This window comes from Eurosta solidaginis, chromosome X, assembly GCF_040869045.1.
Source record: "Eurosta solidaginis isolate ZX-2024a chromosome X, ASM4086904v1, whole genome shotgun sequence".
NCBI lineage: Eukaryota > Metazoa > Arthropoda > Insecta > Diptera > Tephritidae > Eurosta > Eurosta solidaginis.
Genome location: NC_090324.1, coordinates 128,631,454 through 128,650,574, shown reverse-complemented (window position 1 = coordinate 128,650,574; position 19,121 = coordinate 128,631,454). Strand labels below are relative to the sequence as shown.

Below are 19,121 nucleotides of genomic sequence, written 5' to 3'. Positions count from 1 at the left end.
TGACGTATGTTTAGTTTAAAATCAAACCAAGTGCCCTCATTAGGAATTTCCAGAAATGGTCAATTAATGTAGATTAACTTCAAAAGCACAACCCTGGCACCTATGGTGGTAACGAATTATTTTGCCACGAGTTATTACCCGTCGTTGCAGCCGAAGAAAAATTAAAAAAAAAAGCTTCAGAGTACCATTGTCAATCGATTTTGCTAAGCGGATATCGTGCGTGAAACGTCTCGTTCACCAAACAGAATGAGGCTGTTAGTTATATTTTTAATACTATTTCCCACACTTACTCTAAACTACCTTTTTCCTCCCTAAAAACTTTTCACTGCCTTTTTTCTCTTTCTTTATATAAAAACATTACCTTTGAAAAGCATCTTCGGTTGTTTAATCTTTTAAAGACATTCAGAAATAAGGAACTTGAATGATCTCCAGCGAATTCGAAATGCATTCGCCTGTGCACATGCAGACAACTGGCGGACTTGGCTCCCCGTTCATGCATAAATTTAAACCTATAAGGCCCCGCGAAATCTACGACTGTATGAGTGAAGCAGCGAGCGTAAGTTACATGATACCATGGAAGATCACCCAACGATTGCCAAGAGAACTTGTAATTCAAAGCGGCGGCGCCGGCGGCGTTCATCGCAGTTTAATACTTATACTCAGCTGAGCAGAGCTCACAGAGTACATTAATTTTGTTCGCATAACTGTACCCCGTAACGGTATAAATTAATCGAGATAGATATAGACTTCTATATATCAAAATAAACTGGGCAAAAAAAAGAAATTCATTTAGCCATATCCGTCCGTCCGTAAACACGATAACTTGAGTAAATTTTGAGGTATATTATTGAAATTTGGTATGTAAGTTCCTAGGCACTCAGATCGTTATTTAAAATGAACGAAATCGGACTATAACCACTCCCACTTTTTCGATATCAAAAATTTCGAAAAACCGAAAGAAAGAGATAATTCATTACCAAAGACGGATAAAGCGATGAAACTTGGTAGGTAGGTTGACGCAAAATAGAAAATTAGTAAAATTTTGGAAAATGGGCGTGGCACCGCCCACTTTTAAAAGAAGGTAATGTAAAAGTTGTGCAAGCTGAAATTTGGCAGTCGTTTTTCAGTATTGAAAAATGAAAAAAATTCCATAATTCTATACCAATTACGCACCAGACGCAAAATATAACTTTAGAAAATATTTTGTAAAATGGGTGTGACACCTACCATATTAAGTAGAAGAAAATGAAAAAGTTCTACAGGGCGAAATCAAAAGCCTTTGAAATCATGGCAGGAATACTGTTCGTGGTAGTACATATATAAATAAATTAGCGGTACCCGACAGATGATGTTCTGGGTCACCCTGGTCCACATTTTGGTCGATATCTGGAAAACGCCTTCACATATACAACTAAGTGCCACTCCCTTTTAAACCCCTCATTAATACCTTTAATTTGATACCCATATCGTACAAACACATTATAGAGTCACCCCTGATCCACCTTTATGGCGATATCTCGAAAAGGCGTCCACCTTTAGAACTAAGGCCACTCCCTTTTAAAATACTCATTACCACCTTTCATTTGATACCCATATTGTACAAACACATTCTAGAGTCACCCCTAGTCCACCTTTGCGGCGATTTCTCCAAAAGGCGTTCACCTATAGAACTATGGCCCACTCGCTTCTAAAATACTCTTTAATACCTTCCATTTGATACCCACGTCATACAAACACATTCCAGGTTTACCCTAGGTTCATTTTCCTACATGGTGATTTTCACTTATTTTGTCTCCAAAGCTCTCAGCTGAGTATTTAATGTTCGGTTACACTCGAACTTAGCCTTCTTTACATGTTTGTACTTGTTTTAGGCTATTTAATGCTAATGATTGAAAATCGGTCCGATATCATGAAAGCGGGTATCAAATTACTCATATTACTCTCAGCATTACGAAAATTAATACTAAAAATAAATTTTTTTGAAGCGGTTAAAAGTAATTTTCTAATAACAACAGATGTTTTTAAGTAAATTGTTAAAGGTAAGGTAAGAGTATAGAAAAGCCGTCCACTGCTGAAACACGCCCAAAATATCGGAAGGGCGTCAAACGGCGCGTCTTGAACTCGACAACAACAATCCGAAGGTAGAAAAGGACTATTTTAAAACTCTTTCAAGAGATATTTGCAAAAAATTAGGCGTACTAGCATTCGACCGTTGCTCCGGATCAGGGATGGGCCTATTTTCGGCTCCTAAATCAGTTTCAGTGCCAGCGAGTGCTTGGTGAGACGTTTGTGTGTTTTGGGGTGTTAGGAGAGTAAAAAAATACATTGGAAATATCCTACGCTTCGTCTCAAACGATATTCATCGCAAGAAAGTTGCGGAAACACTAAAAACCTGAAATGAAAATATTCTCTCTCAACCTCGAAACCAATTCCCAAACTGTGCTGCAATAGTACGAAAACAAAAACATACATTTTTTGGCAAGAAAGACGAAAAACGGAATAACCATAGACTGAAGTCAACTTTATGTTAAACAGCGCATTATTGACATTCATTTCGCCTTCACATATATTTAATTATATGCAAGCCGATTCATTTTCCAATATATACATAAAAGTATTTTAAAAAGTATTTTTAAAGTAGTAGCATTAGAGGAAGTAGTAGCAGAGAAACGTACTAATGCACGTTTTGTATACAATCGTGGGAAAACGAAACATTTTTCAGACTTGGTGGCAGTGTTGCCATGAGCCTAGAAAGAAATATATAAGTTTACAAATAAAAAAGGAACCAATCGCATAAACAACGACTAATTTTACTAGTTTTGTTATAAACATAACTGCTTTCATTTATAAATTTCAAATTATGGAGGAATTTTAAAATTTCTTCGGCTCACATACATATATCGTTAAATCCACGCTGCAAAAATTGTTGGAGCATGCGTTGCATGTGTGTTTAATTTACGGTGATCATTTTTCTAATTTTAAAACTTGCTTTGATTTAGCTTTGAATCATAAAGGAACTTTTAAAATTACAACTGAAAATTCAGTTCGAGTTGTGAATCACAAAAGCGACATTACATTTTTGTGGCCTTTAGTGGGAGCGAAGCCGCCGCTTAATAATTTGAACATAATAAGAGCAGTCGCAGCTCTAATTTCCACATAGCTTGGTAACTGTTAAATATGTATTAAGCAAGATGAGCAAGATGTGTTTGTATAATCCTGTGTTCTTCGCCCCACATACCTGCACTTGATCGTCCCTCACTTAGCACTTAAATGTGCAAAGCGTGCCCGTATGAGCAAAAGGCTCATACGAGCCGTTTAGCTCATCGCTACTCTAGATATTACCAAATAAATAAAATATCATATTTCAAGAGATAGAAACCTCTAGAAAATGAAGCATTTAGTTTTGGCATCTAGGAGGATGTCGTAACCAAATTTTTTATATTTTTTGTTCACGCGTGGAGCACTGATTGAAAATTTGACCAGTTATTAAAAATTTGTTAGCAATTTTTTTCTAAAGTTGCTTTGTAAATAACAACAGTTTCCTTTTATACACGAACTATTTCACTATACGTTTTTCAATAAATACAAAAGTTAGTTTGTATGAAAGAGTAAGTGGCTTAAAATATAGACATAAAATATTTGTTCTTAAAAGATGTAGCTAAAGAAATTCAATAAAGGTATTTATTTTAATCTTTAAATTTACAAAGTGCTGAAACTTAAGCGTTTTGGAGAAATATGCTGATATAAATTTGCTAACCACGCGGATGAAAAGCCAATTCAAATGATAAATATGAATCTGTCAAGCTTTTCATAAAAATCATAATACATTATAAATCAAATAAGTACATGTAGAATATATTTAATACTCCTATATTGCTAATAGAAAATGCTCGCAATGGGTTTTGAATTCGAAATGAAAACAAGACAGCCTACAAAATTTTTGTGATTGTAGCAGCATAAGTGTGGCAAGAACAAATTTAAATTTAGGCCCTGCCAACCATGACTACCCACTTTTAACCCCTTTCTCCTGAAATTCGAACACCATCAAACATTTCGGTGTCAAAAAATTCAAGTTTTTGGGATATTTTTCAGGGTGGAAAAAATTTCCCATAAATAGAATGAGTGCGAATGAAACAACATGAGTCTGTTGCTTACAAAAATTCCCGAAAAAGGAAATAAAGAAAAATTATTTGACGCGCTCCTTTGACACTTTAAAATTAATTTTAAATTTTCGGGAAAACATTTAAAGTTTTAGCGATTAAATTGCGAAAAATTAAAAGCTGAAAGTTCTGAACGGTTTGCAATTAATTTGCGAAAAACTGGAAGTTTAAAGTTTCGAACGGTCTGCAGTTATATACCAAAAAAGTGTTAGCAAAAGCTGGAGGCGGCCATCATTGACAATAAACAACAGAAGTTTTCATCATCAAAAGATTTGGTAAGTATTCCAAAAAAGTATTATTATCTAATATTAATATATTATAGTGTCACCATAATATAGAGATGCATATGCGCTGATGCACCTATATATTACGGTGTACACTTGGAGATATATTTATTTATTTATTTATTTATTTATTAAGTCTCTGGTTTAGAAAACTTACAGACTATGACATAAATAGGTTATTAATTATATTAGAAATAATACATACGAAGTTTTTCTTTAAATATATTGCGATTTACAAACATATCTAAATTTATTTCTCTACATAACAAATTAAATTCCGATAGTAGTCTGATAATTGGTTCATTTTGATCATACCTGGTTTTGCAGAGGTCAATAGCAAATAAATTATGATGTCGCAAGTTTCTAACTGGTACATTGAGTTTAATACAACGCAATAAGTACGGACAATCAATAGTCCCATTGAGAACATCTCGTATTAAAACTAAGCCAGATATCAATCGCCTACTGGCAAGAGTATGCAGACTGATCAGTCTGCACCGCGGAATATAAGACGGAATAGGCATATTAAACCTAATACTGTATAATGCAAATTTTACAAACTTTTTTCGTATACGTTCAAGTCTATTGGAATGCACTTCATAAAACGGATTCCAGATTATAATCATATTCCAATTTGGACCTTACAAATGTACTAAACAGTAATTTTTTAGTATAAGGATCCTTAAATTCTAAACTATTTCGTCTAATGAAATCTAGAGAAAAATATGCTTTAGGTATGATGTAATTCAAGTGATCAATGAACGTGAAATTCGAGTCAAAAACAACCCGAAGGTCTTTGGTTTTATAACTAGAACTGAGGACAGAGCCAGAAATAGAGTACGAAGATATGAGTGGCAATCTAATTTTGTTGAAGGTGATCGAGCAGCATTTTTCGATATTGATCATTAGCATATTTCGATCACACAATTCCTGGAATTTGTTAACCTCATTTTGCATAATTTCAATATCAGAGAAGCTTGTTATTTTTTTTAAATTTTTAAGTCATCGGCTTATAGTAGATGTTCACACAATGAAAAACATTCTGAGCAGTCTTTGATGAAAATAACAAAAAATAGAGGACCAAGGATACTACCTTGAGGAACCCCAGAGGTAGCTATATATGAAAATGATTTTACGCCATCAACAACAACATAGTTAATTCTATCTATTAGATATGATTTTACCCATGACAAGAAAGTAGAATGAAAGCCAAAAATTTCAAGTTTTTTAATTAATAAGTCGTGAGACACTCTATCAAAAGCTTTTGACAAATCAGCATAGATTGTATCTACCTGAAAGCCATCCGGCTGAAATACAAAAATTAGAGAAAACAGTTAGATTAGTGTCCGTAGATCTGCCCGGTATAAAACCATGTTGAGTATACGAAATATAGGGCTTGATAGCAAATGATATTTTAGAGCTAATGATTTTTTCAAATAATTTAGCAATATTAGTAATTTTAGAGATAGGACGATAGTTCGAAACCAGATTCTTACTCCTTACACTTAAAAACTGGATGAGCAGAAGTCACTCTCCATTCACCCAAAAAATATTCTGACCTAAGAGACAAATTAAACAACAAAAGTAGCGGGTACACTATAGATGACGTGCATTTTTGAGAAAAAAAGCAGAGATATTATGAGCATCCAATTGCTTGGAGCATTTTAGGTCTTTTACAGCTGCGAAAATGTCTTCCTCAGTTAAAACTAGGGAGCCAAAATCAAGCGATGTAGCTAATTGTCCAGCACTAGAAGTTTCACTCTGAACACAATTATCAACAAAATTAGATTTCAAAAATTCAGCAAACAGATTTTCCCTTTCATTAGCGGTGCTTGCACACATACCATTGTAAGAATCTATGGACGGAATAACTGACGAAGGACGTTTTGAATTTACAAAACTCCAAAAAGCGTTGAGATTAGATTTAATATTCATTTCAAATCCGAGTAAATAATTTTTATAAAGAAGTTTATTTAGACAGTTAAGCTCAGTCAAGTATTTCTCATACATTACTTTGTGCTGCGAATTACCAGAACATTTATAAAGCTTATGAAATTTATTACAAAGATTCTTTAATTTTTTTAAGCTCCTATTATGCCAGGATAGTTTATGGGCACTTTGCGGTAAAAGTGGAATATTTCCGAAAGATATACTACTTATTTTACACTTAAAAGTGTCAAAACAATCAGTTAGAGACCGATCTGCAAATAAGGTTGCCCAATTTTCACTTAATATTAGATCATTAACAAGATCAAAATTACACAGCGAGTTTTGGATATTTATAAAACTCAAGTTCCAAGATAAGTGGAATGTGGTGTTTATCAGTTACAGATAAAGGAACCACGGACTTATACAATTGAAATTTTAAATCAGGACTAATGAAAATAAGATCCAAAATCCTGCTCAACTCATTAAGAAAGCCATTAATTTGCATTAATTGTATACCAAATAACCCATCAATTACGCATATTTCACTACAACTATTCACATTACTTGGAATAAGCATATCTTCATCAGCAATAGTAGACCACGCAATTTTTTTAAAATTAAAATCACCCAAAACACAAAGTTGCGCATTATCATTCGGGAGATTTAAATTTAAAATATTATCAATATAGTCAAAATACAAATTATCAGAGCTATTAGGAGGAATATAAGAAACGCAAATGAAAAAGAAATCATCACAACTCGAAATTGACACACACAATTGTTCAATACAAGAATCAATATTACTTAAAGTTACTTCAGAAGCACATAGAATGGGCTTTACTGCTATCAAAACACCCCTTCCCCCCCCCCCCCCCCCCCCCACGCATAGTATTCGTTGCTACGCCATCTCTGTATCTTCGAAAAACAGAATAAAAGCTCCTCTTAAAGAACTCATCACTGCAGAAATCAGCATTAAGCCATGTCTCTACCAACGCGATGACGTCATAATCACATTGAGATGTAGCAGCATAAATAGAATTGGCTTTTGTTCTCATACCAGACATATTTTGATAATAAATTTTAAGATTTTGATTAAGATGCATATTACGAATTCGCTTATTATGACTAACTTATAGGGTCTCAATTGTATCTATGTTTCCTGTATATTTTGGTCTCGCTTTGGAAAAAACCTAAAAGGTATAACAGAAACATTTGTTGGCCACAGAGAAGCATCAAAAGCCTTACTATAGTCAGTAGATAAAACACGTAGTTTGAAAGAAACTCTTACAAGAGAGTTAAAATCAGCATCTCTTTTGGTCAGTTTAAAGGAAGCAATTCTTGATGGATCGATGTTGGTATGTTGAGAAATATACTGAATAATGTTATCCTCTTTAACAGATGGCCTAAAAAAAGATAAGTAAAGCCATCTGTATCGCACGAAAACATCCAAATCAGCATTCGTATTAGTACCACTAACAGCATTATATGGCTTATCAGCGTTTGATTTAAACGCAATTTCCCTCTGTCCCTGTATACCAACTTCATTCGATGGAAAACGATCAGAAGCAGAGGCAGCGGCATCAGCAAATGTTTTAGAGATAACACCAATAGAGTTAGCAGCATCATTATTTTTAGTAACACAAACTGAATTATTGTTAACACCCTCAGGTAGAGTAGGTAATGTAATTGTCTCAGCGATCACAGAAGAATGAACAGGTTCATTGCTTGCAGTCATACAATTAATATTATCATTAGGACCCACAGGTAGAGTAGATAGTGTACTTCTCTCAGCGCTGCCAGCAGAATGGACAAACTGAGCAGCAGGCGATGGCAGAGGAGATGATTGTTTTTGCATTGACTTAGGTGCGCCAACCTTAGTTTGTGAGCGCGTACGTATGGCATTGTTGGAATCGACAGTAAGCTCAGATTGCCTCTCACTTGCTGTGAGAACTGTAAAGAAATCTTGTAGCATATCAACACTTTTGAGAGCTTTCTATATTTAGGCGCGCGAAAATAAAGCAACACACTTGTCACATTTATACACACTATTTTTGTTGTTTTTGAGCAAATTAATTGCCATACCCATAATATTAGAGCAATTCACATGAACTTTGTTAGAACAAATGCCACATATTATAGAGTCATTCGGTAAACATTGGTTAGTGCATTTAAAGCAGTTATACATTTTTTCTTTAAAAAGGCGAATGAATTTAGCAAACTAAGTAGAAATTATAAAAGCTACAGTAGCACAAAAAACATGACTGTTCGCTTCAACAATCAACTCACTCTCTGATATTATAGTGTCAAAACGAGTTCAGTGCCAGGCTCCTGACAAAGTTCAGGAAGATTGTATAGTGTCATCATAAAATATATATTGTGAAAAAATTAGCAACACTAAGGGATACTATCATCTCTAAGCGGATACTGAGCAGTGACTTGCATACAAATTAATCATAATGTCTACACATATTTGAATATGTCCATAAAAGCACCACAAATACATGCATATATCTGAGATACTCCCAGAAGTAGGTAATTATTTTTGCAAGTATCACTCACATATACACGCGCATATGAGAAGCTATACACGTGCATCTGTAGTTATAATTTTATAGCTTGTAACTAAGTAAATTCAGAAAACGCCTAGAAGTATGGAACGAGGAAATCGAAGAGTATAAAAAAGCACAATCTGAGCTATAATAATGAGTTTGATTTAAGCACGCTATCTGTCGAGAAGTAGTAGTGTTATTGTACTTGAATAAAGGCCATTTTGCATTATTGAATAGTGGAGTTATTTATTCAACAGTTCAGTGATTCGAACGTTAGTAGAAGGTTGCAAATAAGAGGAATTGCACTAAATTCGTTACAATTGGTGTCATAAGAGGAATTGTTGTATAAAATCTGGAGATTTCGAAACAACTTGGGCATGGCAAAGTTAAGTGAATTAAGGATCCAGCAACTGAAAAAGGAGTTGGAGAACCGTGGATTGAATACAACCGACAACAAGATCGAACTTCAAGCACGGCTACGAGAGGTATTGGAGTTGGAAGGAATTAATGTCGACGAGCATGTCTTTTATCCTGATGTGGAATAATCAACAACAAAAATTGAAGAGAAAAATGAAACATCGCAGACAGTTACGAGCACAGACTTGAACAAGATTTTGGCTGCAATATCTGCTCAAAAATCGAAATTGTCATCTCATCTGGCACAACAGAAGACATATATGGAATCGCAGGAGACACGCATAACGTCCAGGATAGAAGCACAAGAAACGCGTATTTCAGAAATGTCGACACAGATAACAGCCAAGGTTGAAGCACAGGAAACACAAATTTCATCACAGCTGGAAGAACAAAAGATATATATGGCAACTCAACTGAAAGAACAAGAGACACGCGTAACAGTACAAGTAAAAGCACAAGAGGCGCGTATATCATCAAAACTCGAAGCGCGCATGGACGAAAAATAATGCAGCGAATGCGGATGCACCCGTGGAATATACCGAAAGGGTAAAAATCCAGAGCTTTATTAATGGAATACGGGATATCGAAACGAAGCGAGCGACATACGCAAACCCAAAACCTACATTCACAGAAACGGTATCACATGCTCTGATTCAGGAAACAGCATCGCTTCTGTGTAAGACAGCGTTCAAAGCACGCCGTGTGGAGGCTGAAAGGCCAGACTGGGTGAACACAATATTGGAGGTACTGAAAGGATTGCAAAAGCGGAGTGAAAGAGTTATCAAACGCTTCAAATGCGGAAGCCCGGTCACATTTCACTTCATTGCGATCTTGATCCTAGTGGTTGCAACAGCATGGGTGATCTTAATAACAAAGCTGGAGGGGATGAGCAAGAGCGAGTAAGATGTAGAGATCGAGAGCTAGCTCCAGCTATTGAATGTCCTGTGATATCTGTGTCGCAAATTGGAAGAAACTCGAGCAGACTTACCGTCAAAGGAAGTGTGGATGGCAAGGAGCGTGTAAAATGATCATCGTGGTCGTCCGTATGTCCATTGTGGTGGACATGGATTTTTGCAATGCGTTGGCTAGAACGCGGCCTGTCTATTTGTAATTGTGCAATTGTCTGCACTGACTTACACTCGCATATTTCCGTGTTTAAATAAAAATAAACTATTCGCCAGTATTTAGATATAATAAGTTAATTTATTAAAGTTATTTCAGATTTCATAAAAAGGCGGACACACACATATATATATTTTCAATTTCTTTTAACTTACCACGAGTGCAGGCACCGGTCAGTTTGAATGTGCGTAAAAATCTGCCGTCATTCAATCTGACAGTTGGTAAGGTAACTCTCATTGTGAATGTTAGGTGTGTTTAATAAGCATTAAGCATTGTTTGACATTTATGTTTCAAGCAAGACTTAAACATAAGGGTTACCTTACATCATCCCCCTTTGGAAAAGAAGAATTGGCTTTTGATCTAAAAAAAAATTAATGGTCTTTTAAAATCTACATCTATTTTTAAATTTACTTTAAGAATTAAATTCTAAAGTCTAATTCTACAATAGGACTTAAATTCTAAACTTTTATTCTAAAGTAGAATTTAAATATATGTAATATAATTTTCAAAAATTATTATTTTTTTTTCATATGCTTAAATCTAGTTTAAGCATTAAGTTCTTAAGTTTTAATCTTGACTTAAATTTATTTGATTTCATTTTCTCTCAAATTTGGAATGAATTTTTATTTCTAATTTAACAATAAGAATTAATTTTAAATTAACTTTGAAATTAATTTGATTTAATTCAGTTTTCTTATTCTATTTTTATGAACTATTTTTTCCTTTTTCGTTTCGTCATTAATTAACGTGACGTTTACACCGTCAATACCTATTACGTTATAAGGACCAATTTAGATCCTACTATGCTTGTCGCGGGGTTCTTTTTCAAGCAATACCTTGTCAAACACCTTGACAGATATTGGTTGTGAAATTTTTATAAGCTTTTATTTAGTTTCACTTTTGTTGTATGTAATGGAATCTTGCAAGTTAAATTTGATACACTTCCCGGTGTCCGATTGAGCTGAAATTTTTCACACATGTATAACTCCGATGACAATGCAATATTACTTTGCGAGAATTCGATAAATTAATCTATGACACAATTATCGGTAAAGATTTGTGTTTACTTTGGCATAACAGCCAGTCCCCGCCGGTACCTAGCCATGGATTTTGAGACTTAGAGGTGGTGAATCACGCGTGTCACACGTGGTGAATCTCACGCTTGCGAAAAGCGGAGACACAACCCTCTGTTGTATTTCTGTGTATAACCAATATAGCTGAATTTTTAAGGCTGTTTAACTCTGTAATCTTTTCTGTAATTTATTTTTCTTTTGAAAAAATTACCTATTTGAAAAAAGCTGGCTGAAAAATATTGGCATAACAGCTTAAGTTAAATCAAGAATGGAAAATCTTGGAAAATTTGAGCAGATGTGGCAATTTCGCGGTCCGTTGAACGAAATATCGACAATCTATTGATCATCGCTAGGAAATTAGCGACATTCCATCAACTTAGCAGCACTTTAGCAATACTACTGTTATTATTTGGCCGCTCAAACACACCCATATTAATTGTGCATTAAATCTAAAATATACAACTCAAATTTGACCATAATAATTTACACCATAATAATTTACACGGCCAAAGCCATAATAATTTGCACGGGTCATCAAATCTTTCTCTGATTCAAAAGCTACCAGCGCTACCGTCATCAGCTCAATGTCATCATTGCCAGTAGGGCCAATAACACCAAACTCGTGCCTGACACACAAAAGTCGTTTCACTCAACAGCGCAAGTGAAATGTACTACGCACTCACTACTAAGTAGCGTCAAAAATTCGCTTGGAGTCATTTCGTCAATGAGCTACCATTGAGCTGGCACCGCATTGGCGCTGGCGCCATGCAATTTACATCACTAAAATTGCGCGAATGCCCAGGCTCATGACTTTGTTATTCCAGATGGTGAAAACGAAGACTGCAACCTTGCAAACACAGCCGTCATTTTCAAAGTGTAAAAATTCTGTGATACAACGAACGCTAACGCGGTTAGGCTGTTACCGATAAGTGTTGCATACTTTTCTGCGCACTTGATTTTGTTTTACAGATTTTTGGCGATGGAATTTTAGCTAAGCCAAAGTTGGAATATTAGCCGTTTTTTGATACACGCGTAAACGTTTACGTTTGCGCTGGAAAAAAACGCATATCCTCGCTTAGATAATGCTTAGGAGACCCATCTAGCGGCAGTGGTTAAACAACTAGCTACAGCTACAGGGTGCACCGAAAAGCGGAGACACGACCCTCTGTTGTATGCCTGTGTATAACATATAGCTAAATCAGTTGCGATGAATTCTGGACACACATAGAATACATAGAATTAGTGTAGAGGGTGAAACAAAAACACATATTTCAGTTAGAGCTGAGTATAAATTTAGTAGTACACATTTTATGCGCAGCAACTTCAGAGGTGTATTTAAAGTTTGACGCTTAGCAGTCCATATAAAGTATAAGCGTATAGACGTTTACGTGTAAAAAAAAAACGGCTATTATTTTAAAACACAGCGCAAAGATCTGCAATGAGTAGTTGTAAATTGAACGCGACATAGGCAAAGTCACAATAAAATATGATTTTAAGTTAGTTAATACTGTTTGACACAATTTTATATGTGCTCTGTCAAAAATGCTTCAACAAACTTAGTCACATTTTAATTCGATTATGAATATGCCCCAATATATTCGGATCATGATATAAAAAATCATGTACTCATACTCAGTCAGGGTTATTCAAAACTAGCGATTCGTATCAGTAATTTGGTTGAGAGTATTTTTTCATCCTGACACCGCGTTAGCGTTAAACGCGAAATATCTGACAACCGAAGATGCTGATATCAGAAGTGAAGCTACTTTTGACGAACACATACGATACGAATGAGTTTAACAAAGCATAGGGCGCATTCCAAAAGCAACACCGCTGGCGAAGTTGATTAGTGATAACTTCTTGGAACGCAGAGTTGCAACTTTACGGCAAATTAGTGAGCATAAACATTTTACTCAACGTTTTTATCGATGGGTTGTTGACAATTGGCTCAACGTATCGTTTCAAAAGCACAATTTCTTTCACTCAGCTGATAACTGATTAGCTGAGCTAGCAGTTGCGCTTTGAAATTCACCCTTCGAAGCAAATTTTTGCTTCGTATTTCAATTAAAATTTCATACGAAAACAAACCAAACACGAGAATAGTTCGTGAGAGACCATTGTAGCTCGTATACATATGCATCAAAGCTTATACTTACACAATACTTTTTGTATGTAAACAAATAGATCAGGCTAGCTGCGCTTGGTTGTTTTATACGTACTCATACTAAAATTGCTGCGGATATATTAGAGTATCAAAAAAGTTACCTGATGCCGATCTCTGCCACAGAGACTTTAACTTTAACTTTAACTTTAAATTTAACTTTAACTTTAACCTTAACTTTAACTTCCACTTTAACTTTAACTTTATTTTTAACTTTAACTTTCGCTTTAACTTTAACATTCACTTTAACTTTAACTTTAATTTTAACTTTAACTTTAACTTTAACTTTAACTTCAACTTTAAATTTAACTGTATTTTTAACTTTAACTTCAACTTTCGCTTTAACTTTAACATTCACTTTAACTTTAGCTTTAACTTTAACTCTAAATTTAACTTTAACTTTAACTTAACTTTAACTTTAACTTTAACTTTAACTTTAATTTTAACTTTAACTTTAACTTCAACTTTAACTTTAACTTTAACCCTACCTTTAACTTTAACTTTAACCTTGACTTTAACTTCAACTTTAACTTTAACTTTAACTTTAGCTTTAACTTTAACTTTAACCTTAACTTTAACTTTAACTTTAACTTCCACTTTAACTTTAACTTTATTTTTAAATTTAGCTTTCGCTTTAACTTTAACTTTCGCTTTAACTTTAACTTTCGCTTTAACTTTAACATTTACTTTAACTTTAACTTTAACCTTAACTTTAACTTTAACTTTAACTTTAACTTTAACTTTAATTTTATTTTTAACTTTAACTTTAACTTCAACTTTAACTTTAACTTTATTTTTAACTACGAATAATACCACAATAGTAAGCTGCTACTTGTCCCCGAATGATCCCATTCAAACGTTCAGGGAGAAGCTTGAACTTATTGAAGACGACCTGAGGGACTTAACTAGTAACCTGGTTGTGGCGGGAGACTTTAACGCAAGAGCCGTCGAATGGGGAATGCCGCAGACTAACACCCGTGGAAGGTTAGTCCTTGAGATGGCAGCCAGGCTCGGTTTGAACGTGCTTAACACTGGTACGACCCCTACATACCGACGGCCAGGCTTTGGATACTCGATCCCCGATGTAACACTAGTGTCAGAAAGCCTGCTGCTGACCGCTGCTGGATGGAGAGTCATAGAGGATCTGACTGGCAGCGATCACAACTACATCACTTTCCACCTAAACGATCCCGGTCAGAGGCAGATTCCGAACGGGCCACGCAGAACAAAAGCATGGGACGCATCCAAGGTCGACTCTGCCACGTTCTCCGCATCAGTACTGGGGGATGCCCGACGGATAATCAACAACTCCAGTCCGACGGAAGAGACGGTTGAAAAGACAATGAGCTGTCTTCGCCACGCCTGCAACCTCTCTATGCCACGGAGGGGAGTGTGGAGGGGTAAAAAGCAGGTATACTGGTGGAATAGCGAAATCGCGGAGCTGCGGAAAATATGCCACAGGATGCGAAGGCTAGCAACTCGCGCGCGCGGCAGGCCTGAGGCTCTAGAAAAGTCGGAAGCGTACAAAGGAGCGAAGAAAGCTCTTAGTGCTGCCATTAAGCAAAGCAAGCTTAAGTGCTGGAAAGCGCTTTGCGAGGAAGTGGATCGAGACCCATGGGGGCAGGGATATAAGATAGTAATGAAGAAGTTCCGTCCGCCAAACCAGCTGATGGACGAGAACCAAATAAGGAACATTGTGGATGGCCTGTTTCCCACCCAACTGCCTAGGGAGGGCGGGTACGTTACCCATGAAGATCGCAACGTGGAACCATTCCAAGAAGAAGAGCTTAAAACTGCCGTGCGAACTATGAAACCTAGGAAAGCATCTGGGCCCGACGGAATACCCGCGGAGGCAATTAGACTAGCTGCAAACGACTGCCCAGAACTTATGTTGCACATGTACAACAAATGTCTCGAAGAAAGAATTTTCCCCACCATATGGAAGACAGCACGACTGGTTCTCATTCCAAAAGGGAAAGGAGATCCCAACTCTCCATCATCCTACCGTCCCCTATGTATGTTGGACACAGCAGGGAAATTGATGGAGAGTCTCCTGAAGCAACGCCTCACCAGAGCGTTACAGGACGCCGGAGGACTGTCGCCCAGACAGCATGGTTTTCGGAGGGGGCACTCTACAATGGATGCCATAGCAGAAGTTATAGACGCAGTCAAGAAAGCCGAGACAGCGTGCCACAGAGCAAGACCTATAGTGTTGCTGGTCACGCTGGACGTCAAAAACGCTTTTAACTCAGCTAGGTGGGAGGACATGCTTGAGGCACTAGAAAGCACTTTCAAAGTACCGCAATATTTGTTAGAAATTTTAAGGGACTACCTAAGAGAGAGGTATCTAATATATGAAAGTACTCACGGTCAAAAAAAGGTAAAAATAACAGGTGGAGCAGCCCAGGGTTCGGTACTAGGTCCCGATCTCTGGAATATAACTTACGACAGTCTTCTTCGGTTAGACATGCCAGAAAGCACCTTCCTCGTTGCATTTGCAGACGACGTGGCAGCTGTGATAACAGCACCAAGCTGCGAGCTGGCACAGCTAAAATTAAACCAGGTCATGCGTAATGTAAATAGGTGGATGGCTGAGCACGGTCTCCAGTTAGCAACAGCCAAAACGGAGATCGTCATCCTCACAAAGAGACGTATTCCCACTACCAGGAACATGATGGTTGGGGACCAGCCAATAGAAACACTCGCTTCAGCGAAATATCTGGGAGTGAGGTTAGACAGCAAACTCAACTTCTCGGATCACATACGAGGGACCTGCGAAAGAGCTGCGCGCATAATAGCGCAGTTGAGTAGATTAATGGCAAACACAGGTGGCCCAAAACCATGCACAAGGAAGTTGCTTGCATCAGCCTCGGATTCTATACTCTTATATGGTGCAGAAATCTGGGCGGACGCAATGAAATACCGGAAGAACCGAGTCGCCCTCACCTCGGTCCAACGCAGAGGGGCGCTGCGAATATCTTCGGCTTACCGCACGGTCTCAGCTGAAGCTGTCCTGGTCGTTGCGGGAACCATACCGATATATCTTCTCGTTGAGGAAAGAAAAACAATATATGACAACGGATCGCAAGCAAGTAGAGCTGCTGTTGCCATGCAGGCGCGAGAAGAATCGATCCGACGTTGGCAAGATCAGTGGAGCAACAGCATCGTAGGAAAGTGGACTAGGGAACTAATCCCTGAACTTGATCCATGGTTGAAGCGACCGCACGGAGAGGTAGACTTTTACCTGACCCAGTTTCTAACGGGACATGGTTACTTCCGCAAATACCTACACAGAATGGGTAAGGTTGATAGCCCGAGCTGTCTGTACTGTGGGGAAATAGACGATGTACGCCACACCTTCTTCGAATGCAGGCACTTCTCCCATCAGCGAAGGAGGGTAGAAGAGGTACTTGGCGACCTATCCCCGGGCAGTGTCATTAATAACATGACCTGTCGAAGAGACAGATGGGATACGGTCAGCACATATGTGAGGCATATACTTACCAGTAAACGAGAAGACGGATGCCTAGCCCATTAGCGTGAGAGTAGCCATAGAGCTCACGTAGCGCGCACCCGTACCCGAAGTAATGCTAAACGCGGTCCCAGGTACGGGGATTTGCGCGGGCCGTGGGAGGTTAGGTTTTAGTGGGTAGGCCTTCATGGCAGAAGGGAGTCCTACACTCGGAGAGTCTCGCAGTGAGGCTTAAATATCCCGGTCAGTGCATAAAGCATTTCCTCCTTCCACGAAACACAAAAAAAAAAAAAAAAAAAAAAAAAAACTTTAATTTTAACTTTCGCTTTAACTTTAACATTCACTTCAACTTTAACTTTAACTTTAACTTTAAATTTAACTTTAACTTTAACTTTAACTTTAACTTTAACTTTAACTTTAACTTCCACTTTAACTTTAAATTTAACCTTAACTTTAACTTCCACTTTAACTTTAACTTTATTTTCAACTTTAACTTTAACTTTCGCTTTAACTTTAACATTCACTTTAACTTTAACTTTAACTTTAATTTTAACTTTAACTTTAATTTTAACTTTAACTTTAACTTTAACTTTAACTTTGACTTTAACTTTAACCTTAACTTTAACTTTAACTTTAACTTTAACTTTCACTTTAACTTTAATTTTAACTTTAACTTAATTTTAACTTTAACTTTAACTTTAACTTTAATTTTAACTTTAACTTTAATTTTAACTTTAACTTTAACTTTAACTTTACTTTATTTTTAACTTTAACTTTAACTTTCGTTTTAACTTTAACATTCACTTTAACTTTAACTTTAGCTTTAACTTTAACTCTAACTCTAAGGAACGCTTCGCACAAGACGGGAGGTACTGAGTGAATTAAGTACTCAGGGCGAACCAAAACGAGCAATCCAGTGGAAAAATGGGAATGTGTTGCTCTAAGGGCAACACATCCCAAATTTCCGGTGGAAGGGCGATAGGATGCCGCCCTAAAATACCCAATCAAGCATCCACAGGATCGAGACCAGTAAGATCCTGTTGACCAAAACTGGAAATATGATTATGAACTGATTGCTACGGGCTGGCGATGACGATAGGCTACTACCTTAATAAGCAAGGGTGACACCTTGCCGAAACGGCTGGTAGGTTAATATCGGCATCGTCTCCGTCTCGTTAAAACCTTGGCAGGTTCGAAGCACGTCGCCATTAAGTTGGTGGTGCAGGCTCAGTTGAGACGACTCCTGACTAACGCTGTATTCTGGCTCTGAACACAGACTCCCATAAGGACCTGTGTCAACCCACGCGTGGTCTCCCTGCTTCTGCAAAGATAACCACGGGAATTGAAGACGGCGACTGCACATCGTGCGAAGATAGCGGCTTGAAGCGGAGACCCAATAGAACAAATGAGCAACAAAATAGAAACAATAAAGGAAGATAAAAGAATAGAAAGCGAGAAAGAAAGGGGCGATGAAGCGGTGTTCAAGAAGAGCACTAAAGTGCTGAGATCGCCGGTTTTAACAAACCCCGCTAAAGCGACCTTGTCGGTAATGCCCACACAAGGCACCGAATCGGCGGAAAAGACAAAGGCGGTGAAAGCACAGCTGCGCAATAACCCCAGCCAGTCAACACCTGCTACTGCAAGGGAAAAAGCGTCGGTCAGCTCACCCAGTGTCGTTGCACAGCGCGCTGTTGGGAAGGAGAAACGTGCGACTCCGCCAAGAGGCTCACTCTCATACACAAGCCTCGAAGGGAAGAGCCAAGACGAACTGCTGGAGTACGCGGTATCAGTGCTGCGCGAGATGCAGGAGACCGCTCTCAAGCAGAAGACCGTGTCCAAGGACATAAAAACCGGTACGGCTCTTCTCGAGGAAGCGTTAAGCTGCATGGGACCGTTAAGGGCCGAAAAGGTAGATGAGAGCAGAGAATCGGGCCGAAAAAGCAAGAGGGCACGA

At 37.5% G+C, this 19,121-nt stretch overlaps 1 protein-coding gene across 1 annotated transcript in view; it reads left to right on the top strand.

Annotated features, from left to right (window-relative positions):
- The window catches only part of LOC137235148 (glutamate receptor ionotropic, kainate 1-like), a 2,828,327-nt gene that overhangs the window by 2,386,231 nt on the left and 422,975 nt on the right, over positions 1-19,121 (top strand). The gene's annotated exons all lie outside the window — the stretch shown is intronic.